This window comes from Pleuronectes platessa, chromosome 9 (genome assembly GCF_947347685.1).
Source record: "Pleuronectes platessa chromosome 9, fPlePla1.1, whole genome shotgun sequence".
Taxonomy (NCBI): Eukaryota; Metazoa; Chordata; class Actinopteri; order Pleuronectiformes; family Pleuronectidae; genus Pleuronectes; species Pleuronectes platessa.
In genome coordinates this window covers 24831641-24849369 of record NC_070634.1, presented here as the reverse complement: position 1 = coordinate 24849369, position 17729 = coordinate 24831641, and the positions used below count along the sequence as shown (strand labels likewise).

Genomic DNA, 17729 nt, shown 5'->3' with positions numbered 1-17729 from the left:
GATAGGACAAAGTGGGGTTACAGGACAGGACTGGACATCATTTAACTGGATATAAAGGAAGGGACGCTGCAGACGGGACCTTTGGCAACATCAACTGCTGCCGCCGGTCCCAGCTCGGAGAGGGCCGGCTCCTGCTGATAGGGTGCGTGGCCTTGGGAACGAGCCAGGTGAAGCTGTCGAGCACAGATTAAAGCTGAGATTGATCAATCACTTCAGTCCTCGGGGCCGCTGAGGGACAGCCTAGCCCCGGGACACAAACACGGACACTATTGATTGTGAGTCGTCTTCTATCAGATCTGAGTGAGCTGCTCCCCTCGAGTCAACACTGTCACACATTCACAACCCGCACACAATGACGGGGAACCCTGTTTCTTTAGCCCCGTCTGTCTCTCTGTCCGTCCACGTCTAAGTCACTCAGTGGAGATGACAGGACTCTTGCTGTGTGTGAATCTTAGCAGGAATGAGCCTCTGGCCATGTTTACTAACAGGCCTACAGGACATTTAGCAGCAAGGAGGGAGGTTTGTATGACACTTAAAGGAAGCTGTCAACCATAAAGCGTCATATACTAAGTGGTTTACAGCTCGTGAAGAAGAGCAGCCTGAAGGAAATCATGATGTAAATGATCTTATTACCATCACGCTCAAACTGATGCAGGGAAGGAAAGCTCCCACAACTCCCATCTTTGTTCCCTAGAAGCATTTCATCGGCCAGTTTGGAAGCAAATACTAGAATAAAGTTGAAGGTGGCAAAATGAATCATGACAGTTATAAATACATTTTAAAATACTGCTATAAAGTTCTCAAAATTCTTGAATATGGCGGTGACAGATCTGATGAATCTAGAGAGTCAGTTACTTTTCCGAGAATGTTTAACTGTTGGTTTTATCTCCTGAACCCTGATCAGATATTTTCTCTTATAGTGATAATATAACCGGAACTTTTTGATGTTTATAATATCTGGATGTTCTCCAACTGTTTGTCACTTAATTTCTATCTGCAGGTTTTTTAACTTCTGCGTCCCTGGAAGCCCAAAATAACTTTTTCCTCACAATGCAGCTTCATTGTGAACTAGTAGTAGAAAGGACACAATGTGCACTGGATAGAAGTTTCATATGTTCTGTATATGAGGAGAGAGGAAAAAAAAACACGAAATCACCTACAAACAAATCAACACAAAAAGCCTGAGTGTGGCTGTGATGGGAGGGGGACGTCTGTATTGGGAGCAGTGGCCCTAATAAGGCTAAATACCAGACTGTGAATAATCTCCCAGTAAACTGTCTACTCATGAAAAAAACACACAGAGATGCAACAGCAGCAACTCTCGCTTTCTGCCTGGCTGCCCTCCCCCTGCCCCCCCCCCCCCTCTCTCTCTCTCTCCCTCTCTCTGTCCACACCGTGCTCTCCCTCTCTTCCTCCTCCTCCTCCTCCTCGCTCCTCGTCTCGTCCCAGTAAGTAGGATAAGGCTTGGAGAGCTCTGTCGTCGGGGTAACTGCCAGAAGTATTCAGTTTGAAGTTTGAGGGGGTCAGTTTGCGGGTCAGAGTACCCCCCCCGCCTCCCCCCCACCCGCACCCCCCACCCCACCCCACTCCACACTCACTCACCCACCTCCCCCCAACACACACACACACACACACACAGGGGAGAGAGAGTGGGGTGTTGAGGGGGACCCCCATATGGACCCGGGGCCCTTATACATGAGGGGATAGATGTTTTGGTCGGGGGGGGGGGTAGCAGGGGCCACAGCGGAGCCCTGCATCTGAAAACAGTCGCGGTACCAGAACCGTCTCAATCTCTGGGATTGAAATTAAGCTGATTATGAGCTGAATCTGACCTGGATTTACTCTTTGTTATAATTGGATTTTGTTCAGTTCAGTTGCTCCGGTGTTCATTTCCATTCTGTTAGGACGATGATCAGCAGCTCGACCTCGGAGGCCGATGCTTTCATGCTCGTATTCGTTCTGATTCAAAGACTCGTGTCCGTCAATGGAACACGGAAAAAACACTATACAGCTTTAGAGAGTAGATGAATAAATACCTACATTTAAAATACTTTAAATTAAATTACACTTACAAGTCTTCTATTCTATAAACTAAGTCAGATTTACTGTCATGAAAGTTTCTCTACTTTCCGATAAAGTACTATTTAGTTTGTTTTACTCCTAAAAAGCATCTATTTAACTATTAAATTAATAAATAAAAGTTAGAATGACGCAGTGTTAAAGTCACAGACATATTTATATATGTGTACAAGAGTAATGTAAGATTGAACAAGTGGAATGGCAGTCATGACCTAACAGTAACAGTCAAGCTGCACCAAATAACACACACTCATAGTTCAGTCTCCTAAATATGTCTGATAACATTTTCATCAAGATCCATTATTTATTTTCTCAATGAATCAGTAAAAATCCTAACCTCCCTGACCTTCACCGTATCCTTACACCAAGTTTCATCATAATATATTCAGTTTTTGTGTAATCTTGATTGCAAACACACAAACCAACCAACCATCAATCAAACTGGGATCAAAGTATAACCGTCTTGGCAGAAATATTGAATATATATTCGTACATCTGAAGCTGGGGCCTGAGCCTAAAGCCTCTGACGGTTGAAACCATCAGAATCGAGAACAGTTGTGTTTTCTGAGAGTAAACGAACAAAAACATAAATTCTGGCCCAGCCGAGGTCCAACGGTCACCCAACCTTTTGTGTTGTTGTCAATGAAACGTTGTTGTTGCCCTGACTGTGGGCCAAACACTCCCCTGTGCACACAAACAGCTCTGACTGCATGTGTGTGTGGGGGGGGGGGGGGGGGGGGGACTCACACACCTTGCACAACTCTCCCTGGCTCTGGGGAAATATAGTTTGAGTTCATCAGCCCCAGACAACGGCAGAAGACCCCCACCGCCATCGCCCTGCCCCTGCAGGTGCAGCCCCCCCCCCCCCCCCCCCGCTGTAAAACACATGTGAGGAGACAGGTCTGTGAAACAACAGGCAGCTGGAACCTTCCTCCGTCCGGGCAAAAAATGCAACATTGGGACGTTTTTCCAGCGTTTTCTGTGGTTCTGGGGGCAACTGGTCGTAAATCAAGTTTCACTTCTACAGTTATTTGAGTTTAAAGGCCAGTGAGGCTTCATCTGAAGTTCATCGGCAACAGGAAGAGGAAGTGAGGTCATCTGACGTTTCCAATATTCGGAACAAACTTTCTTTCTTTGCTTAACTTCCGCTCTCTCGTGGTTTTCCCTCTGTCTCTGTCTGTCTCTATCCTGGGTGGTTTCTGATGTAAATGTTTTCAGTCAGTTGGCGGCTGAGTCTCAGCAGGTGGTCCAGCAAATCCACAGTAACCCCCAGCAACCCCTGTCCAGCCAATCCAAACGCTGGCCGGCCCGCCACTCCGCTTAGTTAGCCCTGACAGGACCCTCTGTGTGTGTGTGTGTGTGTGTGTGTGTGTGTGAGTGTATGCATGTGTGTGTGTGTAACGAAGAGAGAGAAAAAGAGAGAGAGAAGCATTTGAAAAGTAGCACTCGTAGGACAGGGTGTGTTCTTGGAGTGGTCATTAAAAGTTTATTAAAAACTTTTCAACCGTTGGGAAAATGGGTTTGAGTGTCAGTGAGCAGGGAAGCCATCGTGAATATGTGTGTGTCTGAGTGTGTGTGTGTGTGTGTGTGTGTGTGTGTGTGTGTGTGTGTGTGTGTGTAAGCTCAAAACTACAGCTCCTTCCTTCCCTCAGAATCATAATCAGTTTCTCATCTTTTATGTTTTTTAAAGAACTCATTCTCCTTCTGTCATCATGTCGTCAGTTCTGTGTTTTTTCACTCGGCTGCTACATTCAAACACATCAGGCCCATTGTCTGTTGCTTTGTTGTGAAGCATTCTGGGAAATGCGTCACTCCCTGAGGTATAATGATGAACTTTGAGGGACAGCAGGTGCACCAGCAAAAGCAATTTTCACTTTTTTTTTACCAACGCTTAAATAACTCTTTAGTGATAATTGTTATAATAATGATAATAATACTGAAAAGAACTGATGACTCTATAATTATGTGCCCTTTTCTTTTTTTCTTTGTGTTTACTTCCTGTTAGATCTTATCCTCCAGGTTTTCAAAGTTTAAAAGATTTTATCATAGATTTTTTTTTTTTTTATTATTCCTTGAAAATCACCAAGACAGTTTCCGAACTATATTTGATAATACTAATTATGCAGAGGTAGTTTTTAGCTTGATTACTCTCTGCTAAGACAACCAGTGAACTGAAAACTAAAGCACCAGTGTACTTACTCATCCTTCAGTTCTCAGATACATTTAAAAACCGGCCCCAGTTTCTCCTAAAGTCTTAAAAGAAACCACGATTCATTCACTTGACACACGCAGGATAATACAAACTCATCTCTTCTCACCTGTGATCACAGACCTTGAAGTAAGAGGCCTCGCTCACAGACCTGTAAACACTTTGCTGAACACATATTCCAGGAGCATAAGAGAGTGAAATTATTGGGCAACAACTAAACAGCGACTCAGAGGTAATTTGAGTCAAGTCGATTAATGGCACTTGTGTTTACAATCATTCATTTCAATGCTTTTTGTGCCTGGAGAGTAATTTAAAGGAAAAGTGTCAACAGAGGTGTGAGCTCGACAAACAGCCGAACACAGACGAGTGTTAAAAAGACAGATTCAGGAGTCAATGACCCGTGTGGAGACAGTCAGGTACTGCACAATAAACGCACTGTAAGTAGGTGTTAGTGACAACAATCACAGTTTGATGTTTCCACAGATGAACACACACCAGGTTCACCAGCTGCCTCTTTCACATTAGAGTGATGTGATTGGCTGGTGCGTCTGTTAAACACAGCGTGAAAATCATAACGCAACAGAACCACAAAGCATTTGTATGACATCACCACAGTCAAAGTGAAAACAGTTTTTTTATTTTGTATTATTGTCCGATCAATGGTCGTTTCACTGACTTATTGTGAATTAGTCTCTCTCCTCCGCTCAGAGCTCAGGTTGCTCGTGCCTGCCGTTTCCTTTCTGCCCACATTTGCTCTCTCCCTCTTTTCCTTTCCCCCTCTCCTGTGAGTGATAAGGTAACGATAATGGCGATCACCTGAAGACCCATTTTTTTGTAGAACATGTTTGTGTGCACGTGAGAGAGGGAGAGATGCAGGGGACGGGTGGTGTAAATGTCTGAGCTATCATCAGCTTTGATTGGCTTTGAGTGGCTCTGAGTGCCGGGTCCATCCCATCCGCTCTCCTGGGTCCTTAGGAGCACTGTGTGTGTGTGTCTGTGTCTGTGTGTGTGTGTGTGTGTGTGTGTGTGTGTGTGTCTGTGTGTGTGTGTGTTTTGTATGAGGAGAGAGGATTTCTCCCTGTTTGCCCTGTGCACTATGAAACCATATCAGGGCATCAGAGGAGTGTTTTTAGAGACTGTGATTCACACAGAGACTGAAGGTTGAAACTGTGTCAGCAAGCGAGTGCCCCACTGAAGTGTCTCTGAGCAAAACACTGAGTCCAGTTTGTCCACAGGCGTCACTGAGTTATGAGAACTCAATATCATCACAGAGCTAATACTAGAATGAAAGAGATAGTAGAAATAACAGCTGAGTTTCTGAGGCCTGATCGGTTGAAATAGCTTTTCTTTTAAGTCTAGGGTTTTGGGTGTTTTGAATATGATTTATTTTCTGTGTTCTCTTCTTTTCCAATAAACAAAAGCACAATTTGAATCCCCTCCGTGTTTACTGTTGTCGTAGTGTTGGTCAGTTTTTTTATCTTTGTTGTGTAATCCTGAGCGTTACCACCACCTGGTGTTCTGGAGGGGAACTCCTTTTCCTAGTTTCCGGTTGTTCATGCGTCAGCAGGTGGATTTGCCTTCTTCAATCTTCCCTGGTCTTCAACGGTCTTCTAGAAGCTTTTAAATTGAAAAAAGTTCCAACTTTTGTTCGGCTGATGTGTTTCTCAATTTCAAAGAATGCTCCACATGCTATAGCTGCTTCATGCATGTATATAAAGTCTGAGAGTTGTTGAATGTCGTCATTTACCTCCTCGGACAAACCTTTGTATCCTCTCAACACTGTTGCTCATGAAGAGGTTCATCAGTGAGAGAGGACGGCAAAGCTCTCGATTCTCTATTTGCAGCCAATAAAGAGTTCAGTGATTAAAATGAAAATGACCACCCATTTCCTGTGGACTTGTTAAGAGGAGGTGTCGTCAACTCGATTACCACCTCCAGCTCCATGCATACCAAAGACAGCACCGCAGGCCAGAGAAAGGCTCCGGGTTAATGGTTAACCAGGCTGTGTAAAGACAATCAGATAGCTGAGCTTATTAGCAAATAGACGTGTGTGTGCGTGTGTGTGTGTGTGTGTGTGTGTGTGTGTGTGTGTGTGTGTGTGTGTGTGTGTGTGTGTGTGTGTGTGTGTGTGTGTGTGTGTGTGTGTGTGTGTGTGTGTGTGTGTGTTTGGGACAACAATACCATTAATGGCCAATATGTATTGAAATACTGCAGCTCTGCACAGATTCATATGGCCATGCTACCAGGATGGGAATTATGATGTCATACATATATTTGTTTGTTAACGGTTCATCCCTTGATGAGTTTGTGTGTGTGTGTGTGTGTGTGTGAGTGCATACATGCCAACATGGATGTCTGCATGTGTGTTAAAAACGAGAAAGCGTTTTTTTTTGGCCAAGTTGGCATAACTTGTAGCGTGTGTGTGTGTGTTTGTGTGTGTGTGTGTGTGTGTGTGTGTGTGTGTTAGGTCGTCTGTGCATATGTGTGTTGGTGTTTTGTATAGAAAGTGCTGTGTGCAGTAGAACAGGGGATTTGTTGCCATCAGCACGGTGATGTCAGCACCCAGAGACAAACAAAGCCAGAATCCAAAACCCTCTTGCGGCTACCCACAATCCCCCTGGGCAGTGTGGGGGGCCCTGCCTGGGGGCCCTCTGCTGTTAACACACATACATCCAGGTTAACACCAGCTCTCTCTCTCTCCCTCTTTCTCTCTCTCTCACACAGAAAGTAACACACATGCGTTTACAAGGTCGGTAAATACACACACACACATCCAGTACGTACACACAACACACACGCATATTTAATAAACGGTCACTCCAACTCCCTTCTACTGTACATACATGAGCTCAATTACATATTCACATCCACTCACATGTGTGATGCTGTCAGTGCACTCATGCACGCTGACTCCACCCGTCCAGGCCCCATGTGCATATGCATAAATCCTCCCTCATGGTCATTCACACTGGATTAAACCAGGATTATTTGGCTCACACAAGTGCTCCAACGTGGAGAGTGAAACCATCTGTAAACCAAAGGGCTTCCGAGGGATGTTAAATTGACTATGAACTAATTTCAGGAAAACTAAAACAACTGTAAATTTGTGCATTAGCAATAAAAAACCAACTGTAGGTACGACTCCGACGGAAATACAATGTTTAGGGAAAGTGAACTCAACGGTGAAATACAGTTGTGAAACCTCAATTCAGGAAAGTAAAACTCAGTTTGTACTTTGTTTAAAGCGACGCTGCACCGTGTGTGAGTGAGAAGTCAAATCAGAAACACACCTCTGTTTGCTTTGGCCATCCGCCTCCACCACAGGCCTTGCAACTGGGGAATGACTTCACTGTTACTGGATTGTTGGTGGAGTTCAGATGATTAAACTGGGACTGAACCGAGGAGGAAGATTATATAGATATGATGAGTTAACACAGGCGGTTATCTGAAGGGACTGGGGAGGCCGGTCAGAACGATCACACACTGCAACAACATTCTCTCCAGGTTTTCCAATATTATACTTTTTCTTTTTAACTGAGTGATCCCATCACAAGTAAATCACTCATAATTTATGCTCATACATGATGTGTGAATAAAGTTGATTTAAGAACATCTGTTTAATCTAATAACTTTCCACATCAAACAAAGAATTTATTCTGTTTCCCAAGAGAAACAGAAAACTGTAGCAGATGAGCTACATTAGAAAGACTCAATGAAATCAGTGTCTTGATCCATGAATTGGAGTCAAATCCCAGAGTGTCAGCTGGACGGTGAAACGACGAGTGTGACGCCGCTGTCGCCTCATTCAACTGTTACACAACAACTAACTGTGGCTGCATTTCTCTTTAAATGCCCTTCTGTTCAAAACAGTAAGAGCCAGACGAGGGCTGGTAGAGTGTGTGTGAGTGTGTGTCTGTGTGCGTATGCGTATTTGTTTGTGATTCCATTTTTTTGGGCAGGGAGATCAGGGTAACTGGGCCTACTTTACCCAAACAGGTCCTCATTGTGCTGGAGAAGGAAGAGCAGGGTCGTACTGCACCCTATTCAGCCAAGTTTGGGTGCAGGGGGAGGGACGGAACACTACGCATGTTTGTTTGTATGCATGTGTGTGTCTGTGTGTGTTTGTGTACAGTAGTATACAACAAGTGCTGGGAGATTTGGATGCATACATCCACTGTGCGTTTTGAGGGGGATGGATTTGATCAGAGTTCTACCCTCATCCCTCCTCCAAGGGTGTGTGTGTGTGTGTGTGTGTGTGTGTGGTTGTGTGGTTGTGTGTGTGCACGTGGAGGGGGCCAACAATAGCTTCCTTTGACCCTTATAATGATTGAGTTCTTCAGATGGCTGCTAAGTTGTAGATTTGCTGTTACGTTAGTTTTATCCAAACCGACGAGCAGCTTTAACTTGGAGCAGCTGAACTTTATCATCAAAACTTCGTTCCTCACCTGAACTGCAGCTACTTGTTTCCTGGTAACACCACTTTGCATCTGGCAGCGTCGGGACTGGGAACTGTGGTTTGTGTGTTCACGACCTTTTAGTCTCAACAGCTTCTCACCAAGGACGAGTGTTTCTGTGAATCTGCTTCCTGTGAATCCAACCACACCAGATAAACTAAAAATAAATCCTAAGAGACTGTGTTATTTCTGTGGTGTTTCCCTAAAGCTCCGATCAATGAAGTGTGAGTCTCTGTAGATCTACACAGATGTTCATCTAAACACTGCAGAGCAAATCAGCAAGATTAAGAAATAATCAAGGAATCAGCAGCAGATCAGTGTCAAAACCCAATTCACAGATTATTAGTTTGTGTTGTTTGATTATTAGTTATTAAATATATTTGTTTGGTTGTGTTTTCTCAGTGATGCAACAGAAGAGAAGATGGAATCAAGAGACCAGGACGTTGGATGAACCGGATGGCAAGTGGGGACTGGTAGGTTTAGGGAACACACACATGCACACACTCACACACTCACACTCCCACACACACTCGGACTCACACTCACACACTCACACTGAGTCCCATAGAGAGACCCAGCAATGCCCTGGAGGGTGCCAGTCATGCCCAGCTTCCGCTGCGCTCCAAATTGAGCGTGGCACAGAGTGTATGAAGTCAGCCGTCTGGAAGAGAGCCAAGCATTGTTCCTCCAAGCAGCTGGATGGTAATTACTAGAGAGAGAGAGAGGGGGAAGGGGCTCGGGGGGGCTCTGCCACCTCACTACTGTTGCTTCTGTTTCCTCTGGCGGTGCATGGATCGTACAGGAAACTGATTTATGTGGTAGAATCACACATGTGTAAGTCAGACAACATGAAACACGCTCCTTACATGTGGAACCAGTGGTGAGGGGATCTGAAGGAGATGGAACGTTGGCTCCAGGCCCAAGTGTCATAATGAAGTTAAATAAAGTTTATTATATTATCATATAGGATAAGGAGTTTTTTTTTGGCTGATTCACCATATCACAAACACATGTATAGAGATTAGATACATCCAGATCATTATTATCCAGGTCCGGACTCTTGGGTACTTTCCCTGGAGTTTGTCTTTCGAGGATGGAGGAGGCAGGAAGTGACGTAGCTGTGGAGAGACCTTGTGTTTGAACAGAACATCAACACCAACTCAAATCATCAAAACCTCGTGAATCTCATTCTCTTTTCCAAGTTGTCATCTTTGTCTGCATCCTCTAGGTTTAAGGCTCCTCCTTTTCTTCCTGAGATATTTATATTCTTTTCTTTTTGCGTCACATTGTTAGAAACATCATCAACAAGCTCACTTGCTCCGCTGGTGAATCCTCCGGACCACATCCTGCTGTATTCTCACAAGGGAGTTTTTACTGGAGGGTTTGGTAGGAAATACTCAGGAGATGGTCAGGAGCAACTGACTGTGACTTTCAAGATGTCACATTCAGCCCCTCTGGATAATATCAGGGAAAATATCTGGAGTTCAGTGCAGATCTGGAAGCAGCTTTCCTCAAAATCAGAGAGTACCATCTCTACGAACGTACCTCCGTGTGTTTGTTGTGTACATTTACATGAAGTGGTGAATTCGATGCTTCAGGCCGATAGAAGGAGAGAGAGAGAGAGAGAGAGAGCAGGAGGTGGGAGGTGGAGGGAGCTTTGCAGGAATGTGTCAACTCGCTGTCAGCTCTGTGCTGCTTTGTCACGAGGCCGCAGAGCTCTGGAAACGCGTAAAGTAAAGTTGCCATTTTCACACCTTGGACTCCTCCCGCCCTCCTTCCTCCACCTCCCCTCTCCTACACACACACACACACACACACACACACTCTCTCTCTCTCACACAGTGGCAGCAGTAGCCAGGCCAGCGCTGGTGCAGCTGTGACCAGAACAATAGCATTCCTCAGGTTTTAAACGCCTGGCACTTAGATTCCTAACAGTCAAATTCCCGGCGGGGAGAAGCTGGGGGTTGCTATAGGACGCTGAGAGCCGTAAGACGCCGAGCAAGGAGACGTACAGCTGTAAAGCTCTGTGTGATTTTTTTTTTTTATGAGAGGGATGGATGGGTACAGGACGACGGGGGGGGGGGGGGGGGGGGGGGGGGCTCTGTTGTTCCTCCTCACGTTCTGTTTCCTCCGATGTGACATTTTCCACACTGCAATCTTAGCAGTTTAGGTGGAGAGGCGTCCCGCTGCTCTGTCGGGGGCATCATGTGTCGAAGGACACACCTGTTATGTCAACACGTGTGTCTCCTAACTGGTTGTTGGCACATGTGCCGCCCAAAGCTACACAGATGTGTTGAAAGCGACACATTAGTTTTAAGAGTGTTAAATTAGGCGTTAACGCAGGAGACAAACAAGGTTACTGTTGTGTGTGTATGCAGAAATCATCGAAACGTGACCAGTTTTTAATTTCATCCGTCAAAAAGAAACCTTTCAAAACACTAAACTGGACACATTGATACTTAGACTCTAAATTGTATTTGTTTTGTCCCACCGAGAAAAAGGTTTTTAATTTAATCCCTTCAAAATGTGTCTTCAGGGGTTTTTACTGACAATTAGTTCATCTGTTGACTGACTTTATTTTGAAAAGAGAAATGAGAAACCCCAAACGCTGTGCACCTCCCATCGTGTGCGCCTCCTCTGGATGCTCCGGTTCACACGGCACCGAGCCGCCCGGCTCTATCAGCCCATCTGAAATAACCCCAAAAAATAAGGATTCTCTCATTAACCACGCCTGTTTCACAATTTAAATATAAATGAATCTAATTTAGAAAACCTCGGCCCCGATGAAGGAGACTCATTTAGAGCCAATCTAAAATTAATGAGGGCATCTGGAGAGAGAGAGGGAGAGTGGCGAGGGGCCCGGCGTGGCTTAACAGATACGGGGGTTAACAAGCTACTGTACTTTAAACACTGGAAAATCCCTATTAATTTTAAAAGTTAACGCACTACTGTACTCTGAACGGCGGAGAAGCTCTTTAACATTCGGTTCAAACACTTAACGGTGACATGTGGCGACTGACTCTTGGCCTGTCGCTGTCAAATCCTCCTTTCTGCTGTCAGACGCCAGCGGTTATCAGACGCCGCCTGCTCGTGCAGAATTAGAATTTTTTTTTTTTTTAACACAATGACGTTTGAATGTGTCCATGCGTGTTTGCAGGTTTCAAACCCGGAGACCCTGATGCTGTCAGCTCTGCTCCTTCTCAGCTCTCGTCCTCCATAGCGTGACCTAAAGAAACAGAATCTCCTCCTGGTGCTTTCTAACTTCTCTCACAACTGCATCACAGCTTAAAGTTTAAATTAGCTTCAAGATTCAAGAGATCTTTATTGTTACAGCACGAGTAGAGTGAGGTTTTGTGTGGAGCAACATAATTAGTAACACATATAAATTAAAAAAGTCTAAAAAACATATATATATATATATATATAGATCAAGGTCTGTGAATAAAGTGTCCTGGCTCACTGGCAGTGCTTTATATTTAAATTATCCTAGTTTTAAAGTTTTATCTTTTTTTAAAACCACATTTTACCGCCGCGCCGTCCGTTACATTTTCTTTTTTTTGCCTCAGCCGCCACTCGAGAGGTTCCAGCAGATGCCAGCCATCTCCCACAGTGACTGTTTGGTTTTGCAGGTTTAATTCCCGATGGGTTTGGGTCCAGAGTGATTAGGCTGTGCCCTAAAGGCCAGCGGGCTTGTCAGGTGTCTCCACACATTAACGTTGTTCTGCTTGCACCCTGAGCCGACAGCACAGCGAGGCGGAGGGCTGGAGGAGAAACGCTGATCTGGCATGGTGGGAGGCACGGAGGATCCCAGTGGTTAATTGTATTCTTCATACGCCGAATAATCTTTGAAAATATGTATTAATTCAATTTTTTTATTAAGAGCGAGGGGACTTATCTGACTTTTAATAAAGTCAGTGGGTTATCTGTGATATTTAAAAGGTTGTGTATCCGTTCTTTTGTCCACTCACGTGAGAAGACTTTCTAAAACTCCTTAATTTAAAGTCTTAAAATAGGTTTTACACTGGGATTAAAATAAACTAGATTTTTAGTGTCGTACAATTTGTACGGTGTGAAAAACACAACGTGATAAACATTTAAATTGAATTCTATGTTTATAAAGAAATAAGGTTTCATTTCCATGACTGAGGCCCTTTTCTTTTCTCTAGTCTTCTCCCCTCTGTTTGTAAAAGCAACACTAATGGATGCCACCTCACCATTTTCGTCTTTAGCCTTTAACCCTGAAGCCAGAGGAGAGATAACACAGCCGACTCTTCTCCGCTGGATTCAAATAAACTTGCATTGTGTCTGCGCACAAACAACTTCCTGCACGCAGACATTCAGCTTGTTACCGGGGGCGGGCAAAACAACAAAACAAAACAAAAACTCAGGCTCTTCCTGCTTTTGACCTCCAACCCCGTCCTACCCCGTCCACACCCACCGCGTGCACAGCAGGGTGCAGCTATAGGAGGGGGGGTGGTGCTGAGGAGATGGCGTTAGGCTTTAGTGCGTGTCTGTGTAGGCAGAGGAGGTGATGTTAGGCTTTTAGAGGGGGCGGGGGGGGGGGGGGGGGGGGGGGGGGGTCGTGTCCTGTTCTGAAGTATGGGAGGAATAAAGTAGAGGAGGTGGAGGGGGGGAGATGAGGAGACCTGCTGAGAGGGCAGCCTATATGCACTCCTCCTCCTTCCTGCTATACCTCTCCCTCCATCCCTCGCCTCTTTTCACCCTCCTCCTCCTCTTCCTCCCTCTCTGTCTCCAGCCGTGGGGGCAAAGTACATTACATGCTTGCTAATCAAACCTCCATTACAAGTTTGGAGGGAATGAAGCAAGAGTTCTGAGGAGTCTTCTTCTTCTTCTTCCTCTTCCCTCTTTCTACTCACTTCAGTGTGTGTCCTTCACCTTCCTCCTTCTCCTCCATCTCCTCCGAAAGCCTCTTAACTTTTGAACGGTGTGTAATACGCTGGAGGTTTTCCACCGACATGGTCACATGCGATGCCAGAATCCTTTTCACAAACAAAACACCACAAATATACTTCAGAAATGCCCGAAAAACAAGAAGCAGGAATCGTTTTCTTATGTCGCCTCAAAGCCATTTAATATAAAACACTGAAATCGATGTGGATTCGTTATTAAATAAGGTTTTACAGTCGCTGCCATGATGTCACATTGCAGCAACAAGTCTTGCTATTTCTTTAGTTATAAAAGTATAAATTTGAACAACTTGACGCATGAAAATTGTAAAAGTGGCTGCAGGTCACAAGCTACATGTCGTGGAATCCCTCTGAAAGTCAGAATCCAGAGAAGGAAACGTGAAATGTGACTTCTGATGAAACGTCAAACAACACAGGATTGTTAGAAGTTTAAAAAGAATATCTGCTCTCTACTTTCTTGTGTCCCTGTTGTCTCAGTTTTCATCTGAACCAGAAAGTAGAGGCAGACATTTGTTTCTTCTGGTTTGTTCTCCAGCTCCTGCAAAGCATTTAAATGTGAAGCAAAACTTAAGATAACGTGTTGATTAGAGTTTGAGATCGTTTGTTGATGCAACACACTTTGGTTGAATGGTGGCACAAAAGAGAGGTTAAACTGGGACGAGTTTAGCCTCTGGGGAGCATGATTTCTCTCATTTATTTAAAACTGATCAACCACAAGATTTTAACTGGTAACTGGTTTTAAGTTTAAAATATGATTAGCCACAAAATTAAACTACAAACTAGTCTTTCAAGATAAAAGTTTCCCAGAGGGGCTGAAAACACAAATGTCCAAGTCGGTCGAATCAGACATTTTTCGATTAAAATATCCAAGTGGAAGAGAAATTGAAAATACAAAACTTAATGACTAATATCTCAGCACGAGAATATCTCCTACACGTAAGAAACAGATTGAAGAGTGTTGATGTGCTCTGAACACAAACTGTCTGGCCCGAACAATCTCCTGCTGCCGACATTTTCCCGAGTTCCTGTCTGAAAACGGCTTCAGACTCATCTGCTGGGAGTCGTGGATAACAAGGAGCGAGTCTGGCTCCTTGTATCTAGAATCAGAACCAGACAGTCACCTATCAGCAGAGTTACATATTTGGATTCTTTGCAGTTGGAGATAAAAAAAATCTACTCATGTCTAGTTTCAAACTGCATTCAAATCCATTGTAAACTGAACTAACAGCTCACTGGGAAACAGTGGGCTGATTTGAATAAGCTGCGGAAGCCCCCTCGCAGCTCTGAGGCCTGCCAACCGTACAGGGGATCAGAGGATGAGGTCTGCACAATGCCACAGTGACACACACTGGATCTACTGTACACAATATCTGGACTTACATATTGAAAGCGATACACACAGCAACACAAAAGACATAGCGGAGACAGTCTTACAGGGGTAATTAGCCATGCACCCAACCGAAGCCCAATTAGCATAAGAGCACAAGCTCTCCCAACACAAACAGCTCTGTTGCTTTCTTATGTTGTGCTCTGTAAAAACACAGAGGAGCTGTCATATAACAACAGGAAGTCCATTTTATCATTTATTCTTATGCAATAATGACACTTTAGTAGAGTTAAATTCAAAGTGTAGATATCCTGCTAATATTCTCTTTAGCACAGTGTTTGTGTTCACTCTGTTAATCTCCACTTTCCACCGACACAGTGTAACACACACTTGTGTTATTTACAAACTGAGAAAAGAACAGGTTGAACTTAACTGATACTTATAATAATAATTTATCACGCTGCTTCCTTCCTTTCTGTTGGTAATTGGATTTAGTGAACACCTGTATAAGTGTAGATTGTTCAGGGGATTATGGTCAGGGAAGCCTTGAGTCACCACTAATTATCATCACACACACACACACTCACTCACACACACACACAGAGAGAGAGAGAGATGGAGAGAGAGAGCGAGGGAGGCACGGAGTGTTCTCATATTTCCTCCTGAACCAAACTCCAGAGAGTTAATTGATAGTTTGAGGTCGTTGTGGCTTTAGCTTTCACCGGTGGACATCCCAGTAGAGATTTACTGGTTTTCAGGTAGTTATTATTCTAGGTTTCTCACTTTCCTTTGGCTCCACGATGAGTTTCCGGTGCATGTGTTCACTCGGGCATTTTGTGTTTTCAAGCATTTGGCTTTAAGTTGTTTTTGTGTGGAGAAGTTTAAATTCAGCCCCAATCGTTACTACAGGGTTTGATTGTGATACAACTCTTGAGAAAGCTCATTTCAGGCCTGAACTGAACCCTGGATATTCCCAAGAATTGATTCAGATTTTGCATGCGTACAATTTCTACAATTTAAAACTCTGGATAATGACCGATTCAGCCCACGTGAGAATACAGCAGGAGAGTGTTTAATGAAGAATACAAATTGAAACACAGGTCAAACATGGAGAAGAAGATGAAGTCGGTTTGGAAAGACAACGAGATCCAAGAGCTTTTTGAGATAAGAACCGATGCTGGAGTCATTGTGCTGTAAACAAAACAAACATGTCCTGTCTGCTCCTCCCACCTGAACGCTCCAGAGATGTTCTTGTTGTTGTGAACGCGTCCGACCCAGAGGATCTCGTTCAACAGTTCAGAGAAAGTCCGGATCCGATTGTTTGGACTTTCTCCAGAACTTGTGTCAATATGAATGTTTCGAAACACAATTTTAATGAAGTGTTACACAAATGAGAACAGTGTTGACGTCTGTGTTTGATCCTTGAAATGAAAACACCAACCAGAGAGAGAGAGAGAGAGAGAGAGAGAGAGAGAGAGAGAGAGAGAGATGTGAGTCCCACACTGAAATATGAGATAGCAGTGTAGCTGTTGACTGAGAGAGAGAGAGTGTGCGTGTGATTGTGCATGTGTGCATGTGTGTTTGTGTGTGTGTGTGCGTGTGCGTGTGTGTTTGTGTGTGTGTGTGTGTGTGTGTGTGTGTGTGTGTGTGTGTGTGTGTGTGCGTGTGTGTGTGTGTGTGTGTTTAGATAAGCGATGAACAGACAACGCTTGTCCTCAAGTCAAAGAGCTCCAGTGGCTAAAACCCATCAGGCACCATCACACACACACACACACATTCTCACACAGACAGGTGATACATCATGGATGTGAAAAGGAGGAGGAGGGAGAATTGGGGGTAAAGATGGACAGATGAGAAGGAGGTGAAGTGGGGGGGAGAGGTTGAGGAGGAGCCCAGCAGGGGGGAGACGGGACAGTTACTCCACTTAATTCACGTATAAACAGTGAAGCTGATGAGATCATCACAGAGACGATGTCTCAGGTCGTCTTCTCTCTCTGCTGTTGAACTTTTTAACTTTTAAACAAATCAGGAACATTGATGTTGTTTCTTTCAACTTTCTGCCCATCGATGGGAAACGGTTTGAACTGTCAAGAGGCCACGAGGGAGTTTGTCTCACTGAAATGTTAAATGCACTATGAACACAGATGGTTGAATATGAAAACCTGATACATTTCATCAGACATACAATAAATATAGTAACAAAAACTTCAATTAGCCACAAAATCTAAAAAACGTTACCATCATCATCCACTGATCTTACACTGAAGACTCTTCATCACTCCTCTCACTGAAGCTTGTTAAAATGATGATGACGACACGATGAGAGGAAGATGAAGAAACACAAGAAGCAGAGGTTGTGTGTCCTCACAGTGTCGTTTGTTTGTTTGTGAAGTTTATAACAATTTGGTGCGGAAGTAAAAACCTGGATCTAGTGAGTTTAGATCTGGATTTATAATCTGTTGGATCTGGTCAGAGGTTTGTTCTTCACATGAGAGAGATTCGAGGGGAGAGAGGTCATCTTTCCAGTTTGAAGCAGACAAAAACAACAACAACTATTCAATAATCTACTTAGTTTTCATTAGCAATGAGAAAGAACTTTATTTCAATAACATGATGGAATTCTCACTTAATTTGCCGTACTTCAATTCATGTTTGAATATCCCAACGGTTCAAGCCCAAAATAAAACTGATCAGTTCAAATATCTCCGACTGATCAAACCTGACTTTAGAGG

At 44.1% G+C, this 17729-nt stretch overlaps 1 long non-coding RNA gene across 4 annotated transcripts in view; it reads left to right on the top strand.

Moving 5' to 3' along the window:
- LOC128448690 (uncharacterized) overlaps positions 1–17729 on the top strand; it is a 41854-nt gene that overhangs the window by 20022 nt on the left and 4103 nt on the right. For all 4 annotated transcript variants that reach the window (XR_008339788.1, XR_008339787.1, XR_008339786.1 and 1 more), the window contains one exon: positions 9145–9215. This is a non-coding gene — a long non-coding RNA (uncharacterized LOC128448690). The remainder of the gene's footprint in view (positions 1–9144; positions 9216–17729) is intronic.